This window comes from Sciurus carolinensis, chromosome 4, assembly GCF_902686445.1.
Source record: "Sciurus carolinensis chromosome 4, mSciCar1.2, whole genome shotgun sequence".
Lineage (NCBI taxonomy): Eukaryota > Metazoa > Chordata > Mammalia > Rodentia > Sciuridae > Sciurus > Sciurus carolinensis.
This window is the reverse complement of record NC_062216.1, coordinates 81,888,723-81,911,706: the sequence shown is the minus strand read 5'-3', so window position 1 is coordinate 81,911,706 and position 22,984 is coordinate 81,888,723. Positions and strand designations below refer to the sequence as shown.

Here is a 22,984-nt window from a genome sequence, read left to right as displayed (position 1 = left end):
TCTATTTTCTATATACAGATGTCTAACTTTAATTACAGACATAACTAAAGAACAAACCTTGAGCTGGGGCCAGAGCTCGAATGCATGAGGCCCTGGGTTCTATCCTCAGCACCACATAGAAATAAACAAATAAGATAAAGGTATTGTGCCCAACTACAACTAAAAATAATTATTAATAAAGAACAAACCTTAAAAATTCCTCTTTGTACCTATTATTTTTGTCTTCCATAGAACAGCAATATTGCTGGTTTTCCTTCCTTGTAAATGTAATTAAAATTATTTTTACCATAATTTTTCTACCAATTCTATTTATAAATCTACATCTTTGCTCAAAAGACACAGATTTTTTTACAAATACACTTTTTGACAGCAAGATTTATACCAGGCATACAACAAAGAACCAACAACTTCCCCATAAGCAAAAGAAAAAATTTACATTCCCATTCTGAAACTTTCCATTAATAATGTGTAAGAATAAAATCTACTTCATGCTGGCAAATGTTCCTTAGAACCTTAGTTTCAAAAGTTGGGCTGTTTAGAAGCTATTATCAAAAGTTTATGATATATATTTTTTTAAATACAGAATTCCTCTATCCAATTTGAAACCTAAAAAACAAATCTGTAGAGATCTGACAAAAAGATTAACTATACTTTGGACCCTAGTATAATCTCTCTCTGAACATCATCATCAATGAGCCCATGTTGTTCATTAAATGTCTTAAATGGTATTCATAAATACATCAAGACTCTTGTTGTTCTCACCTAAAACTATTTATGAGCTGTACTTCTTACTGAATTCAGTTGAACATTTGTATTATAAATTACAGAATGCAGTTAAATTTTGTGTAAACTGATGAAATATGAGTGCAAAAGTGAAAAAAAGCTGCTATATATGCATCAGTAAGACGGATCAATGCAGTACAGAAAAAACACATCCCAGGTTATGGGCGATACTAAGCAAATCATTTAACCTCTAAAGCTTCCCATCTGAAACATGGAAATTAAACTAGAGACCTTAAAAGACCCTTCAAGTTTTGATTCTCTATTAACATTTTAATAAATTCCACTCTAGAATATACTGTTCTTTAAGCAATGATAACAATAGGGTGGTTTTGTTCATGTACATGAACATTCATCAGTACCATTATTATAAAGACAATTTTTAACACCCAGTAAAGAAATGACATAATTAAAAGTACAAAAATATAGTTCAATATAAAATGTTACTGTATATAGATTTCTATGTATATATGAAAGAGAAATACAGGCAGTAATTACAGTGCATTTGGTATTTTTCTAGGTGTATTGCTCTCAAAATTAGAAGTGCTATAGTTTCCATGAACTACCATGTCTCCATTATAGACTTTTAATTCTAATAATAAAAAACAGGCTTTCAAATGTGTAATCACAGACCTTTACAGAACCCTAACTGACTTTCTGATATGATTTAAGATTTCTGAAAACTGACTCTTCATTAAAAATCACTCAAATTCAAATGTAAAGGAGGAAAAAGGAGTAAGTCTTTCTTTTCAATTTCAATTGCATTTCTGCTTATAACCCTATTTATAATTCAGTTATAGCCACAAGACTTCACGAGCAGTTGCTAAGCAACAGCAGCATGCTCAATTCAGGGCTATTGGAAATCTGGCTCTTTGCCAGATGAAAATATTAAACTGAGTCTAGAGCCTCCAGAATTTTAAAAAGGAGAGGAAAAGGAGAAGGAGAAAGAGAAGGGAGAAGAGTAAAAGAAAAAGGAAGGAGTGGAAGAGAGAAAGCAAAAAACAATCACAAGGACATGTGGTGATAAATGTAATAAACCAAGTACAATTAAACCCTTTTCAAGGGTTCACAAATTCAGACCAAGGATCTTATTTTGGTATTTCCAAATATTTATTATATTTCTCATCAAAACTTTTTTATCATCTTTTCTATGTTAAGATAAGGATTCTGAAGCTATTCTTCTGGTAAACAAACGAAAAAAACTTTGATCAGCCACATCACTGTTAACAGCACGAAAATCAAATTCAATAAATATATACTGTACAAAGAACAGTCTTTGGAAAGAGTAGGACAGCACTCTGAAGGACTGAAACTGCAACTATTTTAGATCTTTATGGCCAAGAGACAAGTAATTACATTTTCCTCAAATTCCTTTATCCCTCTAGGCCTGGTTAACTACTAAAAGATAACTTTTATACCCTAGATTACACAATTTTTCACTTTAAATACTTCTAATAATTTAAAATATAAGCACAATAGGAAATTTATTAACAACCCAAAATGGTTACAAAAATTAACTGTTATTTCTTAACAGAAACTAAAAAGCACCCAGTATGTTTCAACATTCATTCACCAATTAAAAAAAAAAAAATTAAACACTGAGAAAAATAAAAAAGATAATATGTAATGGAAAAAAATGGCCAAAATATTGAAAATCAAAATAATGATTTGCCCTCTCAGATTTGACAGCATATGACAAAGCAATAATTATATCACAATTCTAAGGGAAATAGAATAAATTACCCAAAAGACAAAAATGAGCAATAATAAATGTAACATATGACACAAAAAGCATCACAAATTAACAGAGAAGAGATAGATTTTGAAATGAATGGTTGAGAATGGATCCAAACAGTTGAGATATGAAATGCAATAGCAAAATACACTAGGGATTAGAAAATTTTTAAGGACTCAGAATGTGCTATGAGTAACCACAAATTCTGAGAAATACTTGAAAAAGCAGCATAGTGATGTAAGAGTGGCATCCAGAATAAAAAAGAACATCAGTAAATAAAAAAAAGATTCAGAAAAAAACAATATAAAATAGGTAATTTTCAAACAAATATGTTCACTTTCACTAATAATCAGTGCGAAAACAAAAAAAGACATGCTTTTATACTTCAGTTTAACAACTATTGGTTAGCACTAATGAATACAAGTAAATGGTCTCATACTGTTATTTAGTAGAAGAGTTAACCATCATAACCATTCTTAAGGTATAAACACAAACTGTGCATCAACTTTGACACAGCAAAGGCACTCAGATACGTATCTTAAGATGTATTAATAATTTAAAAAGGGAATGAATGCCTACTGCTGCACTATAACAAAAAATAGTATTACTAAGAAAATAGTTTTTAAAAATACTAGAACATATACACTAAGGAGTTTAAAAGAAGATGGTAGATCCTTCACAGGTATGAAAAGATCTCTGAGAAATACTAAGTGAACAAAGAAAGCACTGCAGAATTCTCTAGTAATAAATAATGCAAACACTTAGGCCAGACATACCTTATGTAATACTGACACAATCCTTTCCAGGTTATGTTACCTATCCAAGAAATGTTTCCTTTCCTTGCTCCAGCATCCTTATCCTCATCCATGAAACTAAGAATATAATAATGTCTAACCTTATAGAAATGTTAGGTGAATTAAATGAAATAATAAAAAGTACTCTGACATCAAAAGCAGTCAGTAAATGTTTTCCTGTTTTTATGCCATTACATTTTAAAACACACACACACCCCTAAACATATAGACATGTGGTATTTTAAAAGTCTGGAAGAACAAATGTCAAATTAGTTAAACTAACTTACTTGGGGAGAGACAAGGGAATACAAATATAGACTTTAACTTGGATCTGATACACTGCTGAATCTTCATGTGAAAATATATTTATGTAATCCGTATTTGAACCATTAAACTCCTCCAACTTTTTCTCTTCTACATTAGTAGTAGGGCAGCACTGACATTTATGACTGGTTAGAAAGTGACACAGACACTAAACCCCAGAGGAGAAAGGGAGGTCATCTTTCAAAAGAAATTACAGAGCTGGGGGTGTATCTCAGTGGCAGAATGCCTGCCTAGCATGCATAAGGCCCTAGTTTAAATCCCTAGCACCCACAAAAAAATTTTTAAACTAAACAAAAGACAAAACTATCCCATGTTAACCAAATACCACTTCCCCATCCTTTACAATCACCTGAGTAATCAAGCATCCGAGACGAAAAAGGGAACATCTTTAAAAAAAGAGAGAGAATAAAAAATATAAAGACCAGGAGCCAAACCTTACAAAATCAACAAACTAACAAAAATCTAGCGAATGAGTAGCAGAAGCAACACAATACACTTTAAAATACTGTAAAAAAAATCCTCAATGCATATGAGATGTTACTTAATCCATAAGAACAATAGGAAATCAATTCGAAATCTCAGAAATTCAAAATATTAGCTGCATGAACATAGCTGAAGTGACCTAGTTGATCAAGACAAGATGTTCTCTCACAACATTTTACAAAGGGAAAAAAACATTAAAGTTAAGAGATACTGGGGGAGGGAATTTAGAAACAGAAATCTTCAATGAAGATTTGAAAAGAAAAAAAGTGGAAAGAGAAAATAAGAAAAAAATTCACAGCTGAAGAAATGTACACATTTTCCAATAATTACATCCTACTGAATACCAAAAGACTAAATTAAAACAAGATAAAAATGTAATATGTAGACACTTGTGATAAGATTTCAGAAAACTTAAGAAATAATAATTTAGCGTAATAAAAATAATTTAACTACAAAGAAAAATTACACTGACACCAGACTTGCCATCAGCAATACTAAAGCTAAAAGAAAACAATACCCTCAAAGTTCAGGGTAAAAGTTATTTTCATCCTGGAATCCTTTACTGCCAGCCAAAGCAGCAATCAAGAGAAATAAAGATATTACTTCTAAGCAAAGAATGAGAAAACAGCTGGGCTTGGTGGCACATGCCTATAATCCCAGCAGTGCAGGAGGCTGAGGCAGAAGGATAGGGAGTTCAAAGCCAGCCTCTGCTATTTAAAAAGGTCAAGCGACACAGAGAGACCCTGCCTCAAAATAAAATATAAAAAGGGCTGGAGATGTGGCTCAGTGGTTAAGTGCCCCTGGGTTCATTACAGGTAGAAGACAGCAAAGGAGCATAAAAATAAAGAACTCAGATGAGAAAACCAGCAATGTTCGAAAAAAGAAAATGATGGGCAGGCTGACTGAGGATTCATCACCTTAAAAATAAATGGTATGGAAAAAATAACAGAATGAATCAACCAACATTACCCTATGTAAATTTATGATTTCACAAATGGTATGCCTTTACTCCATGTACAAATAGAGAAACAACATGTATCCCATTTGTTTACAATTAAAAAAAAAAAACCTATTTCTAAGGGAGGAAGGGGGAAATATTGGGGGGGTGATATTGGCCAAATTATTTTGTTATATTGTGTGCATGTACAAATATGTAACAACAAATCCCACCAATATGTACCAATACAATGCACCAAAAAAAAAAGTGGGAAAAAAGTTCCTATTAACACAGGAATATTCAGAGGTGGAATGATTATGTGAACTTTAATCAGTTCATCCTAGTTTTAATGTACTGGGTGGTCTATAGGCAGGTAGGGCATGGCTGCAGGAGATGAGTCAGTGGGCATGCCCTGGGAGGGCGTCAAAAAAAAATAAATGGTATGAATCTACATCATGCACAACCATAGAATCGAAAAAGATGTATCCCATTTGTGTACGATGAGTCAAAATGCAGTCTGTAAAAAATAAAAAAATAAATAAAAATTTTTAAAAAAGAAAAAAGCAACAATAAATAAACAAATAAATAAATACATATTCCAAACTAAAATCCCAGATAATTATAACATGGGAGCACAGAGATTTAGGGGTTGCAGAATATGGTAGAAATAAAGAAAACTATTAATCAGGAGAAAATCTAGCTAGGTTTCAAGCTGGTTAAATGATAAAAAATGTCATTAGGTAAGTACTATAAACAGGAGACAAAACTTAAAGCACCATAAAAAAGCTGAAAATTGAGGGATAAAAAATGATATACTAGGTAAATACTAATTCCCCCAAAAAAGTAGGCATACATATATGCCCATGTAACTAACAAATAAAGTATGTTCACAACATGGGAAAAAAATTGTGTCCTAGTGATAAAAGACATGTCACTAGAAATGTATATTTTGCTGTACCTAAATAACATCATTACAAATCATGTAAAGAAGAAACAGGTCTAAAACTTCAGGAAGAGGAATGGGGATATAGCTCAGTTGGTAGAGCGCTTGCCTCGTAAGCACAAAGCCCTGGGTTCAATCCCCAGCACCGCAAAAAAAAAAAAAAAAAAAAAGTTCAGGAAGAAACTAATAAATCCACAATAAAAGCAATGAGAATGCATTTCCTAATTAACATGTTACAATACTAGAAAAATAAATAGAACTGTATACCCAATACACCCAAAATATAAATTTCTCACAAATACATCCAACAAATATTAATACTGATCTTGCATGTGGTAAAGAGGAAATCTTAATAAATTCAAAGGCAAATAAAATAAATCACATAAGGTCATATTATTTGGCTAAAACATAATAAAGTTAGATATACTAACAAGATGAGAAGGATATTTTCTCCACATTAAAAACAACAACAACAACAAAACTTTTTGATTAAGGAGGAAATCCGTAGAAAAATAGTAACAACAAATCACTAAGAATACAACCTGCGTAATTCAACTAAAATGATATTCATGAAGACGGAGTCTTATTTGCATATGCTAATTAAAAACCCACAAACTCAAAAACACCTGTTAAGGCAGAAAGGTATAATACCAAAGCAAGAAATTATAATAAAAGAAAAATTTGATAGAAAAACTCAAAAACTAGTCTGTAACCAAACTAAAGCCAGTTCTTTAAAAAGATTACTTAAAAAGGAGTAAATATAGAAAGGAAAAGCAAAAGAAACCATAATGAATATAATAACCAATATTAGAAATTTTGAAAGAAGCCAGGAGTGGTATTGCACACCTGTAATCCCAGTATCCTGGAGGCTGAAGCAGGAGGATTCCAAGTTTGAGGGAAGCTTCAGCAACTTAAGAGACACTCTGTCTTAAAATAAAAGAGAATTTAGAAAAAAGAGACACACATATATAAGGACAAGTACTTGGCTTAAGTATTCAAACATGAAAGAGTAAGGAATTTTAACTTACTCTACAAAAAAGTCAACAGCACAAAGTGGCTGCCAAAATATTACTACAAAATTAAACTGCAGAATAGAAGTGGATTGTAAAGGAGAAAGGGGAGGGGGATATTTTTAGAGTATTATGTTTAGATCTCAGAGACTTTTAATATTTGAAAATAAACAAGAGGATGACCATGCTAAAGAATGGTCCTGAACAACATGTTTGAGGAATGGTTGGAATACATGAAGGATATTTAGCATAGAAAACACAAGGAAATGTTTATGACTTCAGAGGTATAGAGAGACAGAAAGCAGATGAGGATGGGAGAGTGGAGGCAAAAAGCAACTTTGCCTAAATAATGATAATTTTTCAGATGTCCAAGAAAAAGAAGAAATTGCCTTATGAATTAGAGATGCTTCCTCTTGTCATTAAAAATGCTGAAGCCAATACTAGATAATTTACCTGTCAGGAATATTAAACAGTAGATTTTTGTGCAAAGTGTAATTCTGGTTCATTTTATTTCAAAGATTTTGTGATTCTACTTTGCTTGCTACATAAATTCATAAAAGGAACATAAGAAGTAAAAACTCATACTTTTTATCCCTCAGATTTTGGATTGCTTACATTCAACTTCAATAGTATCAAAAATTACAACACTCTTATTCTCATGACTTTTACCTTTTCCTTACATGCTTCCTTTTACATTTATCTATTCAGAATACTCCTCCAGCTTATTCCCCTCATTTTTCTTTGTTTATGACCCCCTACTCTAACAGCATTCAATAAATGCCTGTTTTCATCTAACAATTCCTTTTCAATTTCTCTATATAAAAACCAGTCCAACATCTTCCCAGACCAACATTCTTCCAAATGAATGAAAACATTTGGAAGTTTGAAAACATTTCCGAACTGTTTTAAGACATGTGATGTCCTCCACACCAAAAGAATCATGACCTTCCATCCAACCTAAACACAGTAATCAAAATGGGTATCTTTCTATTATCATCATTTTGTCAATCATAATGAAATTGTTTACTGAGATGAAACACAGAAAAACATGAATTTCTATCCTTTAATAGACTGCATATTTTTTAAAAACTCTAGGCAAAATGTCAAAAGGCAACAGGTTCATGCCCCTGAAACACATGTGGCTTCTATCAGAGCAGAACTCCAGATTTTAAGTACACAACCATGTAGTAGTAAATGACTAGTTACCTTTCAGAAGCTAGAGAACTGAAGTCCTACATTAATTTAAGGTTGTAGAAAGAGCCAGTTGTTTAACTTCTAGAGAGGGAGGCAAAGAGTAGAAAGAACTGCTTAATATAATTCCTTTCTTCCACTTCTCTAAGCTTACCTCATTTCCGCTTTTCATTTTATCCTCCTTACTCATGCCCGTTCCCCCCAAATAATTATATCAATTAGTAATATTTTATCTCTAGCCACACTAATATTAACAAACATACAATACTTATATTTTTTGATAAAAATATACCTTCACATCTCTACAATGGTAATATAATAGTCTTTGTTTTTCTGTATACAATACTTAAGGCATAACAAAAACAAAAACAAATGCCTGTGGACCCAGCTTAAGAATAAAATATTTGATTCAATGAAGTTTCTAATTAATATTTTCATTTTAGTTTTAGATTTTTACATTCACTTTGTTAAAATTGTGAAAAATTTAAATATATGGAAATGGAATAAAGGTGAAACTGGGGAATTTAACCATGTTATATTTTTATAAATACATATTATCTAATATATGTCAATGAACCAAATGTGAAAGCATAAGCAGCCTGATTTGTAAGGATAAATTCAAAGTGGTAAATTTACACTAAAACTCTATAATTAAGTAAGGTTACAAAATGTCATCTTTCTGCATGTACCAGTTGGTGTCAGTGCAACTGAGAACATAGTAACAGACTATAATAAAAAGAGATCTAAAACTGATTTACACATAATATGAACATACTGTACATAAGAGTAATGTTCATATGCGAAACCCACTGTTAGTTCATTTCAATTCAAATGTGAGAAAATTTTGAGAAGAGGAAAAAAAATTTTTTAAATCAAATCCAAATATGACACTCCAAATCTTCTGAAATATTAACATTAAACAATCTACCAACCCTGTTACTACTAAAACTAAAAACGAACAAAATCCTTTCCAATGTTGAGAGAAAGATATAAAGCTTGGGAGAGGAGGGTTAGGGGGGTGTTACAGAAAAAGGACCTGAATCTCTTACCTGTGGGCAGCTTGATACTGTGAAAAGAACTTCCTCTTCTGTAAATCACTGCTATTTAGTTCATTTGTATAAATATTAAAATCTAATGCAGACTTCTAGGTCAGCCTTGTTGAGTCTAAAATTTCTTGTTTGATTCTTATTCATGGAAAAAACAGGAATACAGTAGGTTGGCTACATATTAAAATTCCTTTCAAACAGTGGTTCACATCTGTTATATAGTTTGTGCAGCAAACATCCCATTAACCACAAAAGCCAAAAACGTCATTCAACATGTCTATGAAGCTCACAGAACACACAAAGTATACCTTCAAAATGACTATTTCAAGTGAAAATGCCCAGAATCAGAATTCTTTGTACTGCTTTCTATGCTGTCAACTATTGGGTCTGCAGCAACTGTGTGCAGTTAAGTACCTCCCACATATTACCCAATAGTATCAATAGGCATAAACCTATAAAAGCAGAACTAAAAGCCTAAAAGACTTATGGCTTCTCACTATTTCACATATTTACTGTCAATTGTGAAGGTCCCACTCTGTTATTCTAATGCATCAACTCTGTTCTTCCATTCCAAAGGCTAAATTCTTATACATTCCAAACAGAAAATCCATGACACATATTATTTGCTGCCCTAGCACAGCCAGACTGCAGTTACAGCTAGCTGGCGCCAGTAAGAACAATTTACATAAAGCAATCCTCATTTTAAGCCCAAACTAAAGGAGAGTACTGCTATGTAAACCCTCCCCATTTGTTCCCCAACAGGCCCTAACTGGTTCTAGAATATATCTAGCTATTTATTTACTAATATAAGTCAAATTCAGGTAATAAAAGAACACCAACTTACAAATCTTATATAACTGAAATTATACTCCCATCACATGAAAAATATTTTAACCCTCATAAATATTAAAAATCCTTAGCTTACTATGCCAAGTAACCAGGTTACTAATTACTTAAAAGTCAATGGTTGCTATTTTTAACAATCACTGTAAGTATAAATTATATTTTGCATCACCAAAAATTTATCTTAATTCCACTTTACAACCACTTTTCAAATATCATTAATTTATCAATTAAGCAGTAAATATCATTTAATAGATTTGTTATAAAAATCATATTGTATAAGGGTTCCCAAATAAGACTTGTACATCTTCAGGTACCACTGTTATGATGGTTAAATATCCAACACATTTGCCACTAATTAATATTATTAAAGGATGTGCTCAGTATAAAAAAACCCAGGCATGTTAAATGAAAAATATCCTCAGGAGAACGCACTTTGCAGGACCACATTTAAAGAAAACAAAACAAAACAAAACAAAACAAAACAAAAAATCACTGATGTACTGGTTTTACTGCCCAGATTTGAATGGACAAGAGTTGAGTCATTACCTATGGATATCCCTTGTTTTAAATAAAAAAAAAAAAAAAAAATTATTTACTTTGTGATTTACTAATACATTATATCTCCACTTCTATTTTTCAACTTATTTTGTTAAAAGTATCCATACCTTAAACTTCACTTTCAAAAAACAATCCAAAAACTAATTTAGTGGCACATCTGAAATTGTAATAAAATGAAAAACCACTTAAAATGCTAATTAGGGGTTATCCAAAATATGCTTTTTAATATATCTTATTTTTAGCTGTCTTAAAACACACTTAAGTTACCCATACTACATAAAAAAGATAATGAGGTAAATTTCTAATATGTAGATAATCGTATTACCTAGGTAATCTACAAATAAGAAAAGAACATTTCCTAAAAACAACTATATTCTCTTCTCAGGATCTGTGCCCCATCAGCAGCAGATGAAATGACATAAACATTTAATGATATAATTTCACATGGTATAAACCATGTAATTAATACTTGGTGGGAATTAAGGTTTTATAACAAGAGCTTTCTAAGTACCATCCATCGATCATAAAATCTCAGAGTTGGAAGAGATCTTAGAAATTGTCAAGGTACTGTACTCCTTCGTAGTTTTAACTTTTTAGATTCAAAAGATCTTAGACATTTTCGAAGTATAATATTCTTTCCTACTTTTAATTTTTTAGATGCTTCCCCTTTTTCTACTTGTATATGCATCCAACTTTTGAGCAAAAGTACTTAAAATTCAAAAGTCCTGAAATCATTTAGTTCAGCATAAAATACAATAAATAACAAGCACTTAGCATTATTTTTAAAATCAAATACACTACCTGACAGTGAATTAATCAAAAGCAAAATCTCTATAACTTGCTTAGAAAAGTGCCAAAAATAGAAATTGTTGCTCTAGTTCACTACTTCTCAAATTAATAACACCAAAGGACTGATATCTTACTTCCAGTTCATAACAGATAAATATTTTTGTAAAATGCAATGAAAATGAATTTGAAAAATAAAATTAAAAAGGCAAAAATGAGCCTCAATTTTATTATTGTTTGATGCAACTGACAAAAAATTAGTTCATCATATTTGATATTAAAATCTCTCAAAACTCAATTTCCACTAATATGTCATGGAGGACCAGAAACAGTTCTTCACAGACCACATTCTGAGTGATATTCATAGACAGTTCTTAGGTATCTATTCTACCCCATCCCAGAGTATTCATAGTCCCTCAGTATTTGTAACCTTGTCCAGTATACTTTGTGTCTTCCCTGCTCCTCCCAAAAATGTTTTGGTCATGAGGGCAGGAATCCTGTACACCAAGCATCACAATTCGCTTTGTTTTTATCAAATTCCACTATGATACCTTACCCCAAATAAGAATTCTTGTTTTGTCCCATTTAGGCTCTTTAAAAGTCTTCACTGTGAGATTTTAAATCAGCCACACTCTTAACAGTGCCCTCTCTCCTAAAAATCTTTTTCTAAAGTACCCAGTAACCCAGATTTCACCCCAAATTCATTCTTCTTGAAATGATTGGGAAAAATAAAAATCTGTGTTAAAGGTAACCCTGTGGAAGAAAAGTAACAAGTATTTAACTCACACTTATTTTGCATCAGACTCTGCACCAGATGCTTTACATTTGTTATCCTCATTTAAATCCCAATATAAATTCTGTATGATAAAATTATTCCCATTTTAAAAATAAGAAAACTGAGGTTCTGAAATTAAGTAACTTGACTCATCCCATAAAAATACCAGACTTATTGAGTACTTACAAATAGGTATGGAATCTAAGGAGTATATATACATTTCTCATTTAACCTTTATCCAATGGAAGCACATGGATTCACCCTAACTCTAAACCACAGAGTTGGTTTACAAAGAAGTTAAGTAATTTATCCCAAGTTATACAAGTAATAGCAGTACCAGACCGGGAATAACCTTTCCAGGCTCTATGTTAATGCCATCCACTACACATGCCTTCATTCTTTCTATATCCAGCAAAGGAAAGCACCAGTCAGATTTCTATTGGCCGCTGAATCTGGCTGACTTCATAAAGGAAAAACAGATACCCTCAAACAAAAGCAAAAATAACTCCTCAGACACCTCTCTGGTGTTAAACTCCCTCTTTCACTGCCTAGATTCACCAGGCAATGCTGTTTGTACTATTTCCATAATCACATGTTCATGACTAATAACAGACTGTTACAAATCACCGAGAGAATACTTTGTGAAAGTTCTAAACTAAACAATTAAAAAATATATATTTGAATATGTTATTTATTCTTTCTCCTCAAATCACTTTTGTGAGTGTGAGTAGTAGTAAAGTAGGGATTCCACATTTCCTGTGCAGTTAACCATATTTTCAATTTCTATGAAAGTTTTACCTTTAACTGAAAAGCTGTTTTCTAAAAAGGAATAATGTTGTGTTGTGTTGTGTTGTGTTTTGTTTTGGTGTCTTTTAGCACTTGCTTAGCATTACCAACATCATGGTATTTTATGAATATTAAGAACCTGGCTTTCACTCTGGAAAAGGCAGAATTCAAATTTAAAATCAAGATTTTAAACTATCATTTTTATGCAACACTCAGATAATCTTCACATAGTTGACGTGGTTAATGTTAAATTAATAAAGGTAAACAGATGTGAATTTTCAAGAGAAATGTTTAGAATACCCTCTAACATTATCTAGTCTAAAAAAAGTTCTTCTAGAAAACACTTCAAATTAAGAAAATTTTCTTAACCCTTATTCATTTTAAGTGCTGCCCTTCTTAGTTCAATCAGTGGGGGCGGGGGGGGGCACATAAAACACGTTTTATGTTATTTTACTTACCTGTTCAATAAACTACATATCTAAAATACAGTTTAACTTTTTCTTATTTGGTATCACCATTAAGAACACTGAGTAGATAGGCAGTGATGTCTCTAATAGTGATAACATCCACAGAAAAATGGATTATCACAGTAAAAGACCTCAAAGAATTTGTTTCTAATGAGCATTTTTAATCCCTTTATTTTTAATTGATTGTCACTTTTTGTGGATATCCTTCGATTGGTCCCATTGTGCTCGATATAAAAATTATGACAAAGTGAAAGATTAGCAAATATGCCCTATCTTCCAGAGAATGAACTGATTTTTACATGTGCTAGGGTTCTCCTAAAAGTAAAATTTTAATTATATTTACTTTCTTCCAGGTTAGATCTATTTTAGATATTTAAGGCTGTCAATACTTAATAAGCAATATCAGGATTTAAGATGACCAACTTACAGAGAACTGGTAAGTAATGTGAATCAGCTAAAAAAGACTAAATGTGAGCAAGAATAAACCCTATCTGAAGGAGACAGCATCTACTCAAGGTAGATTACGGTTCTTAAAAAGAAATACATGTCTAACATTGACCTATCTTCTGTTTTTCAAGAGGTGAGATATCCAGATTTTTCTGTGAAATCTAACTTTAAATGTCAACAACTGGAGAAATGTGGGAATGGCTAAAAGACAAAAAATAAGTCTGGTGGCTTCCAGTTTGTGGTCACTGAAGGAGAATGTTATTGTTCTTAAAAAGACTCATTTGTACTGAAACACAGGAAAAACTAGGCCCTGAGTTCAAGTCATCTCTTTAAGAGAATTCATTTTCTTACAGTATGTTTGGAGGACTTACCCAGACCAGAACTAAAACATTTCTCCTAGTACTCTAATTTTGTAATACCAACATTCAATATTGACTTTACTTAATAAATATATGTCATCACTCACCACACAGCAAAAGATGGCTAACTTATTTAACAGAGTAGGACCCATCAGTACAAACATAAATATATAACATTACTAAGTGAACACACTGAATGTTAACTAGTACTTCTTGCTGCTGAGCATTAGTTATACGAAAATTTCCCACACTTTTTCAAAATACTCTGATTTAGTGACACTTGAAAAAGTAAAGGACATCTGAGCAGCAAGGCCTGATATTTATAGATTATGTCATGGTACTATTTAGAAATATGCAAACTTATTCTCAGCATATGTTTCCAAACAGGAGTTTTTACCCATTTTGTAAATGAGGAAACAAGAGTCAGAAAATGGAATGAGTTGGTCAATATCAGAAAACCGTGACCAAAACAGGATTCAAATTCAGTTTTGAACTCTTGGTCAATGTGCTTTCCATCACTCCAACAATTCCCTTAGAGATTTATGCTAATGAAATGGTTTATGAAAAGAAGGTGAACAAAAGGGACAAAAAAAGAGGTGACAATATACAATACCAATTATCCAGCTCTCAGATATATTATGCCCTCAATTATCCAACATAATAACTAACCTATAATTCAGCACAGAAAATTTGAATACTGTCACCAACCCTCAAGTGATCACAGTGAAATCTAGTTTATATTTACAGTTGCACAAATACAACACTGCAGTGAAAGCATTAGCAATAATATCATACATAACCACAGAATGCTTGTTTTTCCCAAGTGCAAGTAATAATCTTATGAAAGATGGGATCAAATTTTAGAGTCTGCAACAGAAAGCTAAAGAAGTGGATCACCAAAATTTCCCTATGTCCCACTCTAAAAGCCAACATAAATCGCTCAGTAATTTTAACATATTCAGCATTTCTCCAATATTAGAGTACCAAACCAAGAAGTTCACTTGCATTATATATATATTTTTAAATATACATATTTTAAATACTAGAATCTGCTTCCCTCCCTCTACCCCTGCCACAAAGATAGTAAGCTATTCATACTATAAGCATGAAAATGAAAGTGATTAAGGACACACAGCACATTTACTTTTCAAACTCACTACAGGGCGTGCGTGACTTTACTGAAAGGAATGAACAACAGAATAACTCACATATATTGAATTTTTTATTCTTGGTTTTCTCTTTAAGGGATGAATTCATGTATGACTGAATGATTTGCCCACGTTAATGATCATATTATAAGCATCCATAATGTTACATTAAGATTAGGATATGAAAAATATTTTTAAAAAAGCAACTAATAATAAGTAAAAAACCCAAGTTTGTGATAAGGCGGCAACTTTAACCTATTAAGTCTTATAAACACAGGTCTTCATGAAAGTCAAAACAGAACATAAAGACAGCCTTATTTTCAAACTGAATTTCCACAGTGGATTATTAATAAATAAGTTAAAGGGAATGGATACCAATGTTATAATTATCATATGTGATCTAATTTCAAAGTTTTTCTCATAACTACCTAATTGTCTTCATTTTATTAAATATAGATATGATAAATGTTATAAATTTATACAATAAAAGAAGAGTACAAGAAAATACCATATTCACCCTTTTTTATTTATTGGGGTCCTCCGTAATAAGAACTTACTTGCAAAACGTTGTTTTTAGAAAGTTGCTCTATCTGGAAAGTTCAGACTTACTGTTCTATGTCACATTAGTCAGGGATATATTCATAATACTCTACCAACAAAGCCATAGGAAAATACTTTACCATTTAGATTAACAAAAAAAAAAAACTAGTAAATACTGTGACTTAAGCATTGCTTAAAGTATAAATGTTCTGCTATCTGAAATATTACATGAATAAGAATTTCATTCTTCCACCTTTTTTGGGTGGAAGACTTAGAGCATCTCAATAAACGGTTCTACTTCAGAACAACACTGAGAAAGCTTTCTGAAACTTCTAAAACCATATTTACAAAACTACTGAATTACAGTTCTTTTAACTATACATAATACCACAGTTAATTAAAACAATTATTTACTCCAGATATATTGGCACTAAAATACATGAGATACAGAGTAAAAAGGTATCCAGGCTTAGATGTAAACTTATTCCTAAATTCAAAATCTGAACCTGAATGTCAATTAAAGCAAAAAGTAGTATGAAGAAAAAAGTGAAGCACCATTAAGAACGTGAAAAGAGTTGAATCTCAAATGAGGCAGTATGATAAGAAAGATTTGGGACCCATAATGAATGTTTTTCAAAAGACCTAAGAGTATTAAAATTTTTTCTAAGATTATATAAAGAATAACCATTCTTCCTAGAAAGCTTCAACTAATAACCCCCACATACACGGGGGGAAAAAAAAAAACATAAAAGGCACACCCTTTGAATAAAACATAGCTTATCTATGACTTCTGTTTTTTTAAAAATCTATTCAGGTAATATATTGTTTTAATTTCTACAAATAAATATCAAACAAACCAAAATATCCAATACAGGAGAATTAAGCTAATTAGGACCAGAAAAGCACTATTATGGTGATCAAATATTCTGACAATGACAGAATATAAAATGGTGAGAAATTAAAGGAATTTAACCTTTGACCTCACCATCTTATGTAATGCTTCCATAATACAGGCTTACAGTTCTAGCAAACATTTCAACTTTTTAGCAAGCAAGCTCTAAGTTTGCATTCCTATATAAATTCATTTAAATTCAAGTGATTTTTAATTAAAATGTTTAAAGACAAAAGTAATTGGTTCTTACCTTTGATCCTGATGTATGTGACAAGTCTCCTCACAGACATATTTGCTGCCTAAGCAGCTACAAAGACTAGGTTAGCAGCCATTTTGAGACAGCTGCACAGTCTCAGTTGCACAAAAGTGTAATTAAGATGGCTGCAATGTGCACTCAAGAACTCACAGTGAAAACCCAGCTATGTATCAAACAAAGCCCCTCCCACTTTGTCAGTTTGCAGGAAACTGAGCACACACAACAGCTAATGCATACACTGCAACAAACAATGCAGCTACTAAGGGCACAGAAAAAGAAAAAAGAAGGCAGCAAGCCAGGTTTGTAACATAATGCCTGTGAATCCCGACTTGCAATACAGACTCTGGGCACATCCAGATCCCAAACAACTTGAAGTCCATGCCACATATTAGCAGTTACAGAGATAGAGCCAAATCACACAGAGCAAACATCAGGGAATTCGCCTGAAAGAAAGCCTCCATTTCAGTCCAGAAAAAAAAAAGTCAAACCCTGCTCAAGGCCCCCGACCTTTCTTTCTTTTTTTTTTTAACCTTTTATGCTCTTTAATCGTGAAGAGTTTCAATTTTATAATTTCTGAAAAATCAAGTTGTTTAAATCCTAATAATCATTTAAGTTAATTTCAATGTATAGAAATCTAATTTAAAGATTTCGCCACAGAATCTAATGCCTCAAGTGAAATCCAGTAGAATGGTTAGATCTTATGATCAATTTTTGAAATCCTGTGAATAAAGTCTTTAGAACTAAGATGGAAACAAAGTTTATTTTGGATAATGTACGATAAAAATAAAAATTTCTTCTCTTTGGTAGTCTAGATGGTCATAAATACATCCCCAGGTAAGTGGTCCCAGGACAAATTACATTTCATGCCCTGCCACAGACCTCCCAATGTTTTTTTTTTTTTTTTTTTTTTTTCTTTCATCATTTAACTTTTTTATTTTTAAAAAATTTTTTGTCTTCCCACCTATCATAACATGAACACAATAGATGTCAATTTAATAATATCTGGTCAAATTTTTTTTTTTTTTTTTTTTTTTAGTGAAAAGCAAACAGAATATATAGACACTATGAAGAGAAAACAGGGAGCACAAAAGGGTAAAAGCCAGTCTGAACATGGAAACACTAATAAGACAAATTTGAAAGCGTCCTCAAAATTGTGGCTTGGCAGTAACACAGCCATCAAGAAAAGGCCAATGCACAGAAAAGAATCTGTTTGCTTGACAGTTCCCATCGGCTATGGAATCTACATTTTCCTTCACTCTTCCTTGGTCTATCTTCCTGAAATTTAGCTATCCTGTGTTATTTTATATATCACTAAATGTATACATCACTAAATTTTATATATCACTAAAACTTTCTAAGGGTATAGGAAGATTAGTAGGAATATAGCAAAAAGGAGAATGGCCCCATGAAATGATATATCATTCAAACTGAGTGACAGGCACATGGAGTTTATTATTTCATCCTATGTTCTATATATATTTGGAAGTTTCCATAACAAATGGTTGTTTTTTTGTTTTTTAAAAACAACTCAGTTTTAGGGATAGGGATGTAGCACTGTCCTAGCATGCACAAGGCCCTGGGTTTGACAGATCCCCAGCATGACCAAAAAAAAAAAAAAAAAAAAAAACGAAACGAACCAAATAAATCACTAAGTTTTAAAAAATATTCATTTTCCATGAGGCAAAATGAACAATACATATGAGAAATATTTTAAGTACCATGGTACATATCTGGAGGAAAAAAGTTTCACTTGATCTAAGCCCAATTAATCCTTCAAAAATATAACTGATTCTCTGATGATAGCTCAAGTAAAATTTATTCATTAAAAGTAAGATGTTGATAAAATGGTAAAGACTTGAACAGATAAATATTACCGTAGCACTGGAATATAAGTTTAATAGAGGGACAGGACTATTACAAACTCCCAAAATATTTAGAACTATATGATGAATACATTTTATATACACTATGTCAATTCTCATACTAACCCTAACAGGTTTTATCACCAATTTGTGGTAGGAGAAACATGCTATAAGACTGACTTCAAAAAACAAATAAAAGCTGAAATATAATACAGACTACTCAGATCCAACCCACAGAGGTTGGTCATATGTTGTGGTCATACGTTGGTTGTGTTTCTGTCTTAACAGAAACAAAGAAAAATGGTAGGCTACTATTCAGATAACTGGAGCCAGTGCCAACATCCTTGACACTCTGCTCCAAAGAATATCCTTATTCACCTGGTAAATCCTATTAATGATTCACTAACAATCCTCTTCACAATGCCCATCCCCCAAAGCAGGCTCTCTCAAAATCTTTCATTCATATCTTCACACTTACCAGATTCCATTACTTACATCTTTATATAAGGACAGAAATCACACCTTAATTCATTTTCCAATCTCTTCCATAGTGTGAAACAATATTTGCTCAACAGTTGGTAAACTGAGATTAATTCCCAGTGTTTTTGTTTCAACTACAAAAATCTCAGAAATTTCTACACTTTAAAAAAATTTATTTTAGTTGTAGATGAACACACCTTATTTTATTTACTTATTTTTATGTGGTACTGAGGATAGAACACAGTGCCTCACATGTGCTAGACAAGCGCTGTACCACTGATCTACAACCCTAGCTCTTCATTTTTAAGAATCTTCATTTTTAGGATCTCTACTCTTATTTCTATATAGTAGTCAGTCTTGGTATAAAAGCCTCCATACAACAGAATCCAAAATGGGAAAAGAGCACTTTTCAGTTTTTAGTGTTTTTACAGGCACTACACAGGAGCATCTATGTGCATAAATAGTTAATCTCCAAAGAGTCTGTGGAATACTAGAAAATATAATTACTGACTTTAAAAAAAAAGAATTTAGCCTTTACTTTTTATTTATTTGGATTTTTTTATGTGGTGCTGAGGATTAAACCCAGTGCCTCACCCATGCTAGGCAAGTGCTCTACCACTGAACCACAACATTAGCCCCCTAAGTACTTACTTTTAAATTCTCCTACTTATAACTAGCACACACCTTGATCGTATAATGCCACAAGTAATCTTTATCAGAAATTTTAGATATGACTGTTTATAATAAGCCCGATCCTTTTTTTTTTGTAAAAACATACATATCTGGAAAGAATTTCTGATAGTTAGGTAAACATTTCCATGATTACCCAATGTTTTATCTCTTCCTAATTAAAAACTAGTATGTTTCACATATTTCTTTTCCCATGACCATGTTAGGTCCAGAGAATATAATCATTTTCCAAGTATACATGTAGTACAAGAAAAAAAGAAAACAAAACACTAGAAGAGAATTCTAGTCAAGTCCTACGTTTTTTATATACCCCACTAGAAAACTTCACATATTGAAAATTCCATAGAACCTAAAGAAAGTTTCACTATATTTAGTAGACATTTATTTGGTAAATACCTGTTTCATTTATTAAGTTAGGACATCCACCTGGATCACTGCATAGAAAATTTCAAAACTGCTGAATTCAGATATTCCAATCAACTTTTTAATCTTCCACATCACATTATGCAGTCAGCAAAGGAAGAAGGCCACCAAGAAAAGTGTCTAACATGGAAGGCAGACAAAAAAATTAAAAAATAAAATGCACAAAACAATAGGGAAAGAAAAACACTTCAAAAAACATGAATAGACACAGAAAAAAATGCTGCACCCACTTAAGAACAGAATACTATAGGGAAAGGGAAAAAAAGAAATTGATAGACAAACATGATAGCAAAAATGAAAAACTCAAAAGAACAACTACAAGATAAAGCTGAAATCTACCAGAGCAAAAAGACAAAAATAGGAGGAAAAAATAGAGCTGGAAGGGCCATCCAAACCTTCAAATTTGGAATGACAAAATGGCAGAAGAAAACACATTACCAATGAAATCACATGAAAATATTTCAGGGTCTATGATGTAGCTCAGCAGAGCACTAGCTTACAGCGGCGTGTGAGGTCCCAGCACTGCAAAAAAAAAAAAAAAAAAAAAGGAAGGAAGAAAGAAAGGAAGGACACAATGGAAGGGAGAGGGGGAGACTTTCCAGAATTGAAAGGCAAGAATTGTGAGACCAATAAAGTACAATAAATATCAGCAAATGGCAATAGATCCAAACTAGGGCATACTATGATGAAATTTCAAAGCACTAGAGACAATAACTTCCACAAGCTTCCACTGAGGGAGAGAAATCAGAAATAATAGTAGATTCCAATTTCTTGGTAGTGATAACAGATGCAAGAAAATGATGGAGCAATGCCTTTAAAATTCTGAAGGAAAATGATTTCAACCTAATGTTCTATACCCAGCCAAACTATCAGTCAAGTAAAACATATAGAATGATGTCAGACGCACATGGTCTTAAAAACATACTTCCTGTGTACCTTTCTCCAAATGCTACTAAAGAATGTGATCCTCCTTCCCCCAAGAGACAGAAAATGACAGTAAAAACACATAGGTATGGAAAACAAGTGTCCTATGAAAGTAGTGAAAGAAACCCCAAATAAGGGTGAATAAAATTCTAAAATAATAGTTACATACAAGATACAGCGAACAAATAGGCCAGACTGGGGCAATGAGATGAAACAAACAAGATTTTTGATGTCACTGTACCTGAAGGGAAAAAATGTGTCTTCTAAATAAACTCTGGAAATTCTTAGTAAAGAACTACACTAAAAGGGTCTGGGGGTGTATCTCAGTGGTAGAATGCTTACTTAGCATGAATTAGGTCCTGAGCTTGACCCTGAGCACATTGAAAAGAAAAAAAGAACTACATCAAATCATCATAAGTTTAAACTATTACACAGAAGACTCAAGATGCAGGCATGCATTCTGGTATAAAGTTGGAGTTAACTTCATGAATAAATATCTGTAATAACTGCAACAAGGAATGGGCCAGAATTTTCATGATTCTATTACACAGAGCAGAAAATTTTGTGTAAGTAGTTATTTAATCCAAGATCAAAAAAACAAGAATTACCTTAATGCTAAATGAACTGATTTAATTGTAGTTCATAATTTTAATAGTCTTAAGATAAAAATATATTCTTCTTAATCTATCTCTAACCTACAATTTAAAATATACACTGTATAAATAGTAATTTAAGTAATGTCTTTGATCCATTACCCTCAGAATTCAGGGGGAAAAATATCCTGTGAAAGTTCTTAATATAGGTACTTAAGAAACACCAGAAACACTTTAATAATGGTTCTGCAGAAAAATACTGAATGTGATGGGCCTTGTCTACTAACTGTTTATAGCAATAATTAAATACTATATAAAGTGTCATTTTTTACTTTTTATGAATCTGTTTGTATGGTTTTAATAAGAGGTTCTCCTCCCTACCAATATAAAATTTGGATAATCAAATCTGTAACCATAACCACACTAGAAATATGACACTTAAAAATGAATCTCTTTTTATTTAGTTATAACAGGAACGAGGACTCCATATCAAATCTAGAAATGATGCCTACTAAATCTTCAAAGAAAATCAATTTAGTATTATTCTATAAATTTTAGAATCCAAGCTTTAAAGAGAATCAAATACAAGAATCTTGGAGAACCATGATACCAAACTATCATAGTTACAGCAGATTAAAACTCATTGAAATAAATCAGATGACTCTTTCCTGATCATGCAAGACAAGATGATACATAACCCTTTACAAAATATCTAGACACAAGTTTCCTCTTAAGTTATCACTGCATTAGACCTATGTACATTATTGAAAAGCTAGTAAAACACCAAAATAAAATCAGAAACCAACTAACACATTTATATGGACGAATCTGTGCATTAAGGGGCAGAAGCCTGATCACAAGGAAGGGCTGGGTTGGGGGGGAGGACATTTTGTTTTGCCTCAATTTTTT

The 22,984-nt window shown here is 32.1% G+C and overlaps 1 protein-coding gene across 3 annotated transcripts in view; it reads right to left on the bottom strand.

The window, feature by feature from the left end:
- Positions 1-22,984, bottom strand: part of Atf7ip (activating transcription factor 7 interacting protein) — a 105,207-nt gene that overhangs the window by 70,938 nt on the left and 11,285 nt on the right. The window contains exon 1 of one of the 3 annotated variants that reach the window (XM_047548371.1): positions 17,098-17,224. The exons of the other annotated variants lie outside the window; for them this stretch is intronic. The gene's annotated coding sequence lies outside the window, so the exon portion shown is untranslated. Of the gene's footprint in view, positions 1-17,097; positions 17,225-22,984 lie in introns of those variants that run through there. 3 annotated transcript variants of the gene reach the window in all.